This window comes from Pongo abelii, chromosome 2 (genome assembly GCF_028885655.2).
Source record: "Pongo abelii isolate AG06213 chromosome 2, NHGRI_mPonAbe1-v2.0_pri, whole genome shotgun sequence".
NCBI lineage: Eukaryota > Metazoa > Chordata > Mammalia > Primates > Hominidae > Pongo > Pongo abelii.
In genome coordinates, this window is record NC_085928.1 from 117,920,521 (window position 1) to 117,932,765 (window position 12,245).

Below are 12,245 nucleotides of genomic sequence, written 5' to 3' on the forward strand. Positions count from 1 at the left end.
CACAGGAGGTCGGCTCTGCCGCATCCTCTCTCTGCAGGGAAAACGTTGGTAGAATCAGTGAGAAGACAGCCTAAATTATAACTTGATCTTTTATTGGGGGCTTTTCCCTACCTGCCCAACTAATAAAATGTACAGTACTTCAGAAGTTTGAGAAAATATTTTATCTTTTCTTGTGCAAATTCTAGGAATATTCAAAGTATAAGTTTAATAAGACTCAGTAGTCTGAAAAATAGTGATAAAATGACATGATGAAATTAAATAGTGATCATTAACAACATTTCTAGAGCTTGATTTTTGTCCAAATGCAGAGGACAAGAATGGGGAGACCTGCATTTGAACAGTCTTTACCAACCAGATTTGCTGTTTCAAGATGTTTTCCCTGTTAGCCCAATGTAAACTATTATTAAATCTTACTGATGTCCTCAGTGACTGATGGGTGATGATTAGTAAACTGTGTCCTGAGTAACTATGGAGGTCACACCAAGCCGAGAGTAGGGCTTGTGGACAAAGACCAGAGGCCGGAAGGCACCCAGTGCAGGGCTGGCGCCAGTGAGGGGCCATCCTGACTCCAGCGGAGAATTTGTATGAGAGAGTGGTAGGAAGGGATATTGGATGAGAATATCGGCCAGAAGTTAGAAGGAGCACAAAGGCAGGGTGGGGAGTGAGAGTCATGTAGTGGGCAATGGAGAGAAAGTTTTCAGAAGTGAGTGGGAATGTGATAAGAACAGGGTGATAAAACTGGTGAGACAACTGCCAGTATAGAGATGGCAGAATCAGAGAAGGCAGTTAGGGAGACTGTATGAAGCCAGGCATGAGTGATGAGAGTCTGATATAACTGCTCTCAGGAAGGTGAAGTAGAGTAGATACGTGAAAGACATTTTACGAAAAACTTAAGGAAGTCTTGGTGAGAATGAGGATGTGTAGAGGGAGGAGAGGGAGGAGCTCCACAGCAATGTGGAGCAGGTCCTGAGGGCTCCGTCCCCCTCCTGAGCTGACCTTGGATTGGCGGAGGCCATTCGAAGTCTCTCATTAGGCCACCTTCTGAGAATGTGTGTTTTTCTCCCTATGGAAATATAAATAATTTTTATCAGGGAATACAGCCCAGACCCCACTGGAGGAGTGGGTAATACGAAGATTGAGCCTTGTGTTACCTCCATAAAGGACAACAAATTCTGATCTGTAGCACTTCTTGCCCCTAAATTTTCATAAAGAGACTGATTCCTCTACTACATTGCTTAAGGCTGCTAATAACCACTGTACGGCAATAGAATGTATATGTGTGGGGAGGTGGTAAAACTATTATAGGCAACAGGAAATTCAAAATGCCCTAGGACCCTGAAAAGTTCACCTCACTTAGTATTTGGTCTATAATATTCCAACTCCCTTTTTCACCACTCCTTCCCAAAGCCTTGAGGCTCTAAATCTTCCCCTGTTCTTGTCCTCCTATGTGTTTAGATAAACAACTCTTCCTCTCCTGTGTTCTGGAGGCTCTCTAGAACTTTCACTGTAGGACACAGGAAAAAGATAAATAATAATGAATAATAGGCATGACCTTATTAGACAATGCAAGCCCTCAGGGGTCAAGTGGGGGTTTTTCAGTAAATGGATACTCTAGCCTGGGCACCTGTGGTCTCAGCATCTCCAGTCACAGACATGAAAGGTGACATCGTCTTTGTTTACATGTCTGTCTTCGTGGCCTGGTGTACTGGGTGGTTTTATGGAGAGGCAGGGACATCAGAGATGGGTGTTTTGGGAATGCTTAGCAAAGGGGAAACTGAAATTGTTCCTACTGAACCCCCTTCTCCTTTCAGTTCCCATCCATGAGGCCTGTCCCCAAGGGCCTTGGAGTGGAGACTTGAGCCACCGCCTGTCAGAGGTGCAATCTTCACATGCACAGCTGGAGCCAAGCACCCTGGTGCTCAGTTGTATGCAATTGCAGCTGGATCAATGGTTTGATTATGGCTATGGCATAGTCAGGCGGTGCCTTTCCTCCATCACCTGGACCTTCACAGCCAAATCTGATTCTGGGAACCAATGGCCCTTCCAAGGTAGGGAAGGAAAGGGGAATAGGAAACTCTAATCCAGGTGCTGGCTGTCATGGTGTTGTGGGTGGAGGAGACAAGGGGGCCTCTGCATGCTCACTGAGGGTCAACTTGAAATCCACGTTGCTCTAATGTAGTGAAGTGAGTAAGGACCTGGGGTTTATGATCAAATCTGCTCTCTGGTCCTGGATTTGCCACTTACAGTTGTTCACCTTGGCCAAGTTATTTGTCTTTTTTGTATTTATATCTCATTTCCTCAGAAATTATATCTACCTGTAATCATTGTTGAGAGAATTAATTATGAGAATTTCCAGAGTGCTGTGTTCAATAAGAATTGCTCAATAAACCTATGAATAGATGTTATCTAATTCTTTTATCTTTCTGGCAAATTAACACTTAGAATGTGACTTCACATGTGTTTTTTCATCTGAGGTAGAACGATTTTTGAGACCTCTACTTTTAAGGGACCCCTCTTCCTTTGCTTTCTCAGTAAGTCTCATTTGCCAATTTCCTCCCTCTCCTTCACGATCCCTTATTAAGCTAATTTCCCCCCATTAGGAACTTTCAATAACAATGTATTAGGCACATTTAATAAAAATAGAAATTCTGGTCCCACAAGTCAATCTCCTGATGTATCCAGCTTATTTTTTTTTTTCTGTTTTTACACTGTCTTTGAAATAAGGGGTAACTTTCATATGTAAAGAGTACAAATCAGTTTCTTTCGTGATACTCCATCTAATTCACCATCTCCACAGCTATGTCCTCTGTTTCCTTCTCACAAGGATCCACTTCTGCTCAGATTTTCGTCATTCTGGGTCATGTTCATCCTCACTCTCTGTCCCTCTCACTCTCTCCTTCTGGAGCCTCTGGGGCTGCCTGGTGCTCCTCTGTCAGGTGATGCCCCCATCTGAGACATCAGGAGATGCATGTTCTCAGGAGCTGGTGAGGGTCCTGTGAAGTGATGAGCACCAGTCTGGCTTCAAGGAGAGGTTTCATGGCAAGTGCTCAGTGAGTGTCGGGGGTGCATAGTTTCTGACATGTGCTATGATAACTTGTAGTATTTAATCCTCTTTTCTTTCTTCCTGTCTCTCTTTTACTTCTCCATATATTCCAACAGCTCCAACCGGAACTAACCTTACTGCTTCAGGCACTGTCTCTCCTGCTCACTTTTTTCCAGAGTCCTGAGCATGAACCAGGCTCCAGGCAAGAAGACAGAATGAATGCTTTTTGTTTTATTCTCCTTCATCTGGTGATTTCTTCTTGCTGTCTAACAGGTCATTTGTTTTTCAGCACACCTTCTATCTCACTCTTCTCATGTTTCTAATTGATTTTTCCAACTTCAACAGAGCAGGATAATGATTATAATGTTATGTTCAATATCTCCTAAGATATTGAACATAATTATATAATTATTCAATTATATTAATATATATTGGTATATATACTTACATCATTTGTCATATACATTATATATATTTGGTTTATATATTATATGGAGTGTATATATATGAAATATATATTTATGCAAATTTTATAAATTCACCAGGTTTAGTCTTCCCTAGTTCCTTTTCTTTCATGAGATGTTCCTTTAATTTTGATTTTGCTTGATTTTTATAATCCCCCCTTTAAAAAAGCACGGCCTATATCCAGTATAATTTCCTTGCCTTTGCCTTATATTCTTGGGGGCTATTTGTGTTCACTAATTTAATTTTTCTTGAATATTTTTGTCAGTTGGGGGCACCTTTGTCTTCCAGTAATCTTATCATTAATGTAAGAAAAATCAACAACAATAAAAAATCAAAGTGTCCCTACTGGTTTCACCTCACCTCTTGGACTTTCACGTCTAAAGCCACTTTCTTTGATATTACTCTTGGGTACAAGAGTAAGTCACAGTAAGATCATGGATAATAGTGGATCCTGAAGGCTGTGGTTTTATTTTCAGAGCTGGATTTGGAGCCTTCCTTTAGAATGAAGGACCCTCCCTAACTGGAGGATGATGATCTTGAAGGTCCAGCTCACAACACGCATGGGTGTCAAGTCATTGGCCACGTTCATGCCTCAAGTGTTCTGAAACAGATTACCAGAAGAAAACTGCTGTTGAGCAAGTTCAGACTGGCATGCAGATTCCCTTGCCTTCAAGCTTAAGGTACAGAGGTAATCACATCAATGGCTCTTAGATGCACTAATTCCTTATTTTTCTCTGTCTATGATGACAGCTCATTCTCCCAATACATTTTTTTGGTCTTACTTCTGTGTCCCATGGGCTGCCACCCTGCCAAGCCCTCCCATCCTCATCTCCTGTTTGCTCTCTGAACTCTACTCTGTTCCTACTGTTGTCCTGATAGTCCCTCTCCTGGCAACAGGAGAAACTGGCTCCACTCTCCTGACCCAAAGAGCATATTTTAAGCTGCTGAACAGCAGTTCTTTGCCTGAAATCACACATTTTTTTTTGTTTGTCTTTTGTTTTGGCATATTTGCTTTTCCTTCCCCAAACTCCATTACCTCTTTCTGGAGGGAGCATTGCCTTAATACATCATTTACATGTAGACTTTCCTCTTGGGTCTGATTCTGAGCAACCCAATAAAATCAACCCTTAATCCTCACCTTATACATGTGAATGAGAAGTGTTAAAACTGAGCACAAGGAAGTCCAATTAGAAATTAAATTAGAACCTGGGTGACAGGTGGGCATTCCCTACTGGCCTGGAGTCACATTTGTCTTCACCCTTTAGTCAGATGTGCAGCCTAGTGCCAAGGTGGATGGAGTTTTCAGGGACTCAGTGTCTGCACCTCATGGACTCATTTGAGCTGACATAAACTGGAGGACATTTATGGCACCCTAAAGGGAAATCAGTCCAAAAGTAGATGCAGAGGGCAGTACTTCAGAACTGCACAGATCATGAGGTGCATCCTAATCTCCCTTTAAAAATTTCTGATTTAAATGCAACTCAGGTGAATTTTGAGGCCACAGAACATAAAAGAGCATTTTATGATCTAACTTTGGGAAAAGTGAGTCTAGCGCCCAGCTTTATGAATACCCAGGATGATAGACAATAATAGAGGACAATCTGTGCCTTGGACTAGCCCAGTTGACAAGACAGTAATTTAACTGAAATCATTAGAAGGAAGAATAAAATCCATAGAGCCACTGGGAATGAAGCCAATTGTGAGAGAAATGGAGAATGGAAAGAAAATGATGGGGAATTGGTTTGGTACATTCGGTATCTCTAAATCATGCTGCCATGCAATAAGCACCTGGTGAGATTTCATTTCACATAAAATCCTTGAACTCACACCTTGAGATTCTCCCTTAACTGGTCTGCGGCATGGTTTGGGCATCACTAGCTTTCAAAAGCTCCCATGTGATTCTAATATGAAGCTAAAGATGACAAGGACTTTTGGTCTACTATGATCTCAGGCTATCAACATGGAAGTGCCCCAGATGTGTGACTACTTCTTAGAAAAGGCTAATCCATCAGTCACTGATGAGATTTGTGTTCCCATTTCCATAATACCATTTGTATAACGTGGTTAAAAAAAAAAACAACAGAAAAAAAACCAAGAGAAAATTGATGAATTAGACCTCTCTACTTGAAGCACTTTTGCTCAAACTCTTTTGAATACAAGATAAAGTAAGAAATAATTAATACATTTAAATGAAGCATGCAGAAAACAATTTCTCCTTTTATCACACATAATGAAACTTAGTATTTTCCTTTTAACTTGTAAAATAAACCTTGCAGTTTATATTTCCCCATGTTGATTTCACAGTCCACTAATGGGTCTAGCACTACAATATGAAAACTTTATTTTGGTCAATTATTGTAATTCAGTAAAATCCTTAAAGAGAACTCTTAAGTCTTATTCCCCTGAAGAGAGTATAATAATAAATCCAAACTGAAACTCAGGAAATGATTGTATATGTGTACTTCCTTATGCCACTCTTGAAACTGGCATAAAATACTAAAAAGAAATCTTTCCCAAAAAAGTACATTGGGAAAAAAAAGACTGGAAGGGGAAGGAGAACGTAGTAAAAATATAATCCTTTTCAATTTCCACTTTTGAAATTCACTGGTCTAGATATTGAGAATATTTCTAGAAATGCCTTAAGGTGTAAGTAGGTGTGGAATCAATTTCAGAGAATTAGGGAAAGTAAGTTGGGCCTTGGTTACAATACCTGCTCTCTCTCTTTGTTAATTCCACTTTGAGTCTCTACATTTTCCTTTCTTTCCTGGTCCCCTTTGGAATAACACTTACAATATTTCTTTGTTAAACCTTATTCCTGTCTTAGCCAAGGTCACCCAACAGGCTCTAATGACTGTTGAGACCTCTAGATTGAAGCATCTCCTCCTCCAAACTTTATGAAAAGAACCTGAGGCCTGGGTTCTAATTCCAGGCTTGTAAGTAGGCAAGTCCTGTCACCTTAGTTAAATGTTAGCCACATGGCATCAGTGGCTCCTTTATTATTAAAGGCAGAACTGGACTTAGATGTCGTCTGAGGTCCCTGCTGGCTCTCACATGTAGGGCTCTTCTCATAGCCTACCCACTTCTCTCTAAAAGGCTGATACATAAGTTATAAGGGGGTGGGTTTCTCTGTAGAGGGTCCTCTCCTTCCTGCAGCCCTCTGTTCCTGAGTGTGCATGATTGATTCTGAGCACATCCTCACTGGGAGGTGTAAAAAGACATCACTTTGCTCCAGACAAAGGGGATGAGGAGGAAAGTGGTTGATGTTACAAGCTGCTGGTGGGGCGAGGTCAGGGTCCCTATATTCTTTTTTTTTTAAATTTTATTATTATTATACTTTAAGTTTTACGGTACATATGCACAACGTGCAGGTTTGTTACATATGTATACATGTGCCATGTTGGTGTGCTGCACCCATTAACTCGTCATTTAGCATTAGGTATATCTCCTAATGCTATCCCTCCACCCTCCCCCCACCCCACAACAGTCCCCGGTGTGTGATGTTTCCCTTCCTGTGTCCATGTGTTCTCATTGTTCAATTCCCATCTATGAGTGAGAACATGTGGTGTTTGGTTTTTTGTCCTTGCAATAGTTTGTTGAGAATGATAGTTTCCAGCTTCATCCATGTCCCTACAAAGGACATGAACTCATCATTTTTTATGGTTGCATAGTATTCCATGGTGTATATGTGCCACATTCTCTTAATCCAGTCTATCATTGTTGGACATTTGGGTTGGTTCCAAGTCTTTGCTATTGTGAATAGTGCCGCAATAAACATACGTGTGCATGTGTCTTTATAGCAGCATGATTTATAATCCTTTGGGTATATACCCAGTAATGGGATGGCTGGGTCAAATGGTATTTCTAGTTCTAGATCCCTGAGGAATCGCCACACTGACTTCCACAATGGTTGAACTAGTTTACAGTTCCACCAACAGTGTAAAAGTGTTCCTATTTCTCCACATCCTCTCCAGCACCTGTTGTTTCCTGACTTTTTAATGATCGCCATTCTATCCAGTTAATTTTTGTATATTGTAAAGCTCTGGGGTCCAGTTTCATTCTTCTGCATATGGTTAGCCAGTTATAACAGCACAATGTATTGAATAGGAAGTCCTTTCCCCATTGCTGATTTTTGTCAACTTTGCCAAAGATCAGTTGGTTGTAGGTATGTAGCTTTATTTCTGGGTTCTCTATTCTGTTCCGTTGGTCTATGTGTGTAGTTTTGTACCAGTACCATGCTGTTTTGGTTGCTGTAGGCTTGTAGTATAGTTTGAAGTTGGGTAATGTGATGCCTCTAGATTTGTTCTTTTTGCTTAGGACTGCTTTATTTTTGGAGGATCTTCATATAAATTTTTGAATAGTATTTTCTAATTATGTGAAAAATGATGTTGGCAGTTTGATAGGAATAGTGTTGGATTTGTACATATCTTTGGGAAATATGGACATTTTAACAATATTGATTCTTCCAATCTCTGAGAATGGAATGTTTTTCTATTTGTTTGTGTTGTCTCTAATTTCTTTCAGCAGTGTTTTGTAGTTCTTCCTGTAGAGATCTTTTACCTTTTTGGTAAAAACTAAAATCCCAGGTATTTTGGTTTTTTGTGGCTATTGTAAATATAATTATGTTCTTGATTTGGCTCTCAGCTTGAATGTTATAAAGATATAACATGGTATATAAAGATGCCACTGATTTTGTACATTGATTTTGTATCCTGAAACTTTACTAAAGTTGTTTAAAGTTTACTAAAGTTGTTTATCAGATCTAAGAGCCTTTTGGTGGATTCTTAAGGGTTTTCTAGGTGTGGAGTCATATTATCAGTGAAGAGAGATAATTTGACTTCCTTTTTTCCTATTTGGATGCCTTTTGTTTCTTTCTCTTGCCTGATTATTCTGGCTAGGACTCCCAATACTGTGTTGAACAGGAATGATAAAAGTGTGCATCTTTGTTTTGTTCCAGTTCTTAGGGGGAATGCTTGCAACTTTTACCCATTCAGTATGATGTTGGCTATGGGTTTCTCATAGATGGCTTTTATTATTTTGAGGTATGTTCCTTTGATGCCTAGTTGTGAGTTATTATCATGAAGGAATGTTGGATTTTATCAAATGCTTTTTCTGTGTCAATTGAGATGATCATATGATTTTTGTTTTTAATTCTGTTTATGTGGTGAATTATTGATTTGCATATGTTGAACCAAACTTGCATCCCAGGAATAAAGCCTACTTTAGTTGATCAGGGTGAATTAACTTTTTGATGTGCAGTGGATTTTGTTTGCTTGTATATCTTTTTTTCTATATAAAAATTAAAATAAGCATATATACTTCTAAAACTACCTATTGATATTTTAATAAAAATACTGTTAAATTTACAAATTAATTCAGAGAGATTTGACATCATTATGATGTTGAATCTTCCCATACAGTAAAATGGTATGCCTTTCAATTTTTTCAAATTTTCTTTTGGGTTAGTTACTAGAATTTGAAGATTTTCTCATTGTAGTTATAGAATATTGCTTGCTAAGACTATGAGTAGCTATTTTATATTATCTCTCATGTAAATGGAGTAATGTCTTTCATTATATCTTCTAACTGTTGAGTATTTATGTACCTGAAAGCCATTGATTTCTATATTTTAAATTGTTCCTTGCTAACTTAGTAAAATTCATTGTCATAGTTTTTCAGTCAATTTAAGGCGGAAGATACTCCAGGTATACAATAAAATGATTTGTACACAGTGAAAGTGTTACATCATTCTTTCCAGTTTTAATCCTGCAGTATCTTTTGTTGTTTGATCACCCTGGGCAGGACCTAGAGTATGATGTAATGTGCTAGTGGTTATAGTAAATTTCCTCACGTCATTCTGACTTGGTGTTTCTCTATAAGCTTGAGGCTGGCATGTGGGTTGAAAAGAACATCTTTAATCATGTTAGAGTAGTATACATTTAGACATTTGTATGGAATATTTTTGTTATTTATTCATTTATGCATATCAAGAATGGTTGCCAAATTTTGTCAAATGCCATTTCATTGTCTACAGAGAGAATCATATGTTTTTTTCTCTTTACTTATACAAATATGGTAGAATATACTAACAGATCCTAATACTGAACCATCCTTGAAAAAACCTACATAGTCAGTATGTATTATTCCTTGTGCTGCTAGATTGTCTTTCCTAATATTTTAATAACAATTTTTATACTGATACGCATAAGTAAAAGCCAGCTAAGGTCTGTTTTGGGCCATCTTTATGATCTGTATCAAATTTTGCTATTAATATTATAATCACATAATTTTTAAAAAAATATGAATATATTATTTCTTTCTCTTTTGTTTTTTATCTTTTTCATATTTTGAAACAATCTCTGTAAATGGCTGGACTTAGGACTCTTTTCAGAGCTGGTAAATTAGTTGTGTAGTTTTTTCCAAAATTTTCTTTGAAAATCAGTCTATATAGAATTTTTTCATTTCCTGACATCAGTTTTTATAAATTATACTCTCTTAGGAAAATATATATTTCATTCATCTTTTCATAGAGTTAAGCAATGAAGTCTAGTGTTATCCTTTAAATTTTTTCCCTTTCTTTGTTTATTTACCCTTTTCTATTTCTTTTTTTGGTAAAACTATTTTTGTAATAAAAATTTTTACAAAGTTTTTGTAAGTTTTGTTAAATATATTCTGTATCTTCAGAGTATAGTGTTAGATCTGTCACAGTCAGGCCTATCTTGTTAATTCTGTCGGTTAGTCCTCTTTGGCTCCATTTGTCTTTGGCCCAGAAGAATTTTGTGGGGTGGTACAGTAGGAGGGCCAGACTAGGGCCTTCCAAAGCCTATGGCCTAGAGTAGGTTATTGTTTTGCCTGGGTCTAGGATAGTACTGTCATCCACACATCAGAAGAGTTAAAATTAAAGACTGACAATATAAAGTATGGGTGATAAGGCAGGGCTTCTGGAACTCCAAACACTGCTGATAGTAAATTGGTATGTAAATTGATATAAACACTTTGGAAAACTCTTTGGCAGCATCCAATGAAGTCTGTGACAGAAATTCAACTCTAGGTATCTACCCAACAGAACTGTATACATATATGTGCTAAAAGTCAGTACAATAATATTTGTAGCACTTTTGTTCATAGTAGTTCCAAACTGCAAATACACCAAAAGTCCATCAGCATTAGAATGAATAAATAAATTATGGAATACTCTTTCATTAATTCATTCATTAAATGGAATACTATACAGAAATAAAAATGAATGAGATACATGTAACAATATGGAAAAGTCTCACAATGTTGAGCTAGAGAAATGTGACCCAAAATAATATGTTCTGTGTAATTTCATTTATATAGAACTCAAACATAGACAAACTAATGCTTGGAGACAGAAGTCAGGTTTCTTTCGAGGAGGAAGGAAAGGCTGCTAATTGGGGGCACTTGAGGGGGATTTCTGGAATGCTGGTAATGTTGTATTTCTGAATCTGGGTGGTTGATAGATGGGTGTGTTTTTTTATGATGAGCCATCAACCTGTATGTGTGTAATTTTGAACTCTTCTATACATATGCTATAGTTCAACAAAAAGAACATTTGAAAAAATCCTGGGCTCCCATATCTGTTGGATTTTCCCTGTCCTGGGAAGATCAGCCTTCTTTTGCAACTCTTTTGACTCTTACTCTCTTGTGTTTTCTTGCTTAAGGAACTGAGAAAGTGGAGGGCTCTGTGTCCACACTCTGAGATGTCTGAGTATGGATGCTGCAGCCCCATACAGATGATCCGCCACATCTTCCCTCCTGGTAGCTCTGGGAGGGCCATGTAGTTTAGGATAAGAAGGCCAGAACTTGACTGGGTGGACTCGTTGAAAATTAGACAGATCTTCAGAGCAGGTACAAGTTTTTGTGCAGAAACAGCAACAAACTCCAAATTGGAGTGGCCCAGTCAGGTATAAAGAGTGGGTACTAATCTGAACATGGGAAATGAAGCCAGCAAGTCAGGAGCCAGAACAGATAGAGCTGCAGTTGAGTACAAGGGTAAAGCATGAGGGTGAGGATTGATTGAGGCACTCACTCTGTCTCCTTGTAGGTACACAGACCATTCAGGGAGCAGGCTGGGAGAGGATGCAGGGGACAAGCACCTGACCAGTGACATCTTCCGTATTTTAATCTGCAAATGGTCTTGAAACAGTATTTGTTCTAAGCTCAGACTTCAAAATTTATAAAAACAAGCGTATGCTCATGACAGCATGCACAGTATCCATTGAATGGAACACCTGGAGGTTAGCTGTCTTCTCTAGGGAATTAAAATAAAGGTTTTCTGGCAAGGTGCTTATATCAATTGCTACCCATGGTACAGTTAGAGCTTAAAATAGCAGAAGGGGCAGGAGGGGGAGTTGTATTGAACTTTGTTTGTCTTTGCATTTTGTTAGGTTCAGAGTAAAACGCAAGAGAATGTTTTGCAAAAACCAGGAAGTCAGAAAGTATTTTTATTCCAGAACAGTTCAGTTGGTGTTAAAATGTCAATTAAATCAGCAGATGGTTAGCTATCCTTCTTTCTAAGGTCAATTATATAATTTCAGAATTAAAAGGCTGACAAATTGAGCACACATCTATTCCATTTCTTCATCTAAATATATGAGACATGTATTTAGGTCGATTTAATACATATTTGCCACTTGTCCTCCCGTCTCATCCCCCAAACCCTCCAACATACTTGGTAATGAAATAGCCATGGGGCTAGGGCATGGGAATTATTTCA

General features: G+C 38.4%; 1 pseudogene; it reads left to right on the forward strand.

The window, feature by feature from the left end:
* The window catches only part of LOC100440177 (neuroblastoma breakpoint family member 6-like), a 31,457-nt pseudogene extending 20,229 nt beyond the window's left edge, over positions 1–11,228 (forward strand).
* Positions 11,229–12,245: the final 1,017 nt, after the last annotated feature.